Genomic DNA, 1,329 nt, shown 5'->3' on the forward strand with positions numbered 1-1,329 from the left:
TGTTTCTACCAGCAAGCCCACTCAATACATAATGGAGAGAGTGCGTAGATTGAGTATCGTCTCAACTAAAACAAAGAGAATACAACAGCAAAGAACCAAAAGAAGAGGACAAAAAAGAGGAAACTGTGAGCATTACCACTTGTTTTAAGATTAAGAAGATGAAACTCTTACGGGGCAATACACTAAGAGGAAAAAGAATCCAGAAGCACTCGGCCCCGTCGTACCCATATATATATGTAAACACGTCGTACCAAAACTCAAAGCAGCTCCGGATCAAATGGAGCTCACCAACTCTCGCTGATCAAGGATCCTAAGAAGGGGGACCGTCAGCCTGTCTACCTGCACCTGCGGGCATGAAACGCAGCGTCCCCAGGCAAAAAGGGACGTCAGTACGAATAATGTACTGAGTATGTAAAGCATGAAAATCAGTACATAAAAGACATAGATGAAACATGGGGTAAAGAATTCCACCTGTGAGTCTAAATAACTTTGTGAATCCTGAAATATTTATAATATCATGCACGTGCGTGTAAATGTCGTATCATGCATAGGTATAGGTGTACATAACATCATCAAGACTCTGAGAGTATCCCATCATATCATCTCGGCTACTGTGGGTAAATCATCAACATATACCAGCTGATCAGGTGGTGGTGCGTATATAATGCCTTAACCTTTTCCCATATCCCATATACATATAATATATGCGTATATAACGCCTTCTGGTCATGGGTCAATGTACATGTATAAATGCATGAAATGCATAAGAAATACGTTAATAAGATTTTTCGAATATCATAAAATCAATATGCCTTTCGGACAAACTTTATCAAATATGTATATTTTTGAGACCCATGAACAAAGGATATAATAATAATTCACATGAAAAATCAAGAATATAGAAACCCCCTGTATTTCTATGAATAAAGTCATTTATGAAAGTTGCGTATTTTGATCATTTCGCTTGTATCATTTGGATCATGCCAAAAAGAAAGAAGGGATAGCCTTAACATACCTCAAGTCGTCAATGCAACTCAACAACAAGCTTATGACAACTAGCGCACCAACCCTATAGCAATGAAATACGTGTACAATTTAGATGGCGGTAGTATATTACATATCTCAAACGATAACTCGATTCTAAAATAAAACGGGCAGCATTTCGCCTGATTTTACTGCTCCCTCAAGCCTACTATAGGCGATATACAAACATAATACAATCAGCAACTCAAAACAAACCTAATTACAATCCGGGACCTTCAATACAACAAAACCTCCAAATATACCATAATACACCCAATCAACAAATTATCAATTAGCCTGCAACTA

The sequence above is a fragment of the Nicotiana tabacum genome, chromosome 4, assembly GCF_000715075.1.
Source record: "Nicotiana tabacum cultivar K326 chromosome 4, ASM71507v2, whole genome shotgun sequence".
Classification (NCBI taxonomy): domain Eukaryota; kingdom Viridiplantae; phylum Streptophyta; class Magnoliopsida; order Solanales; family Solanaceae; genus Nicotiana; species Nicotiana tabacum.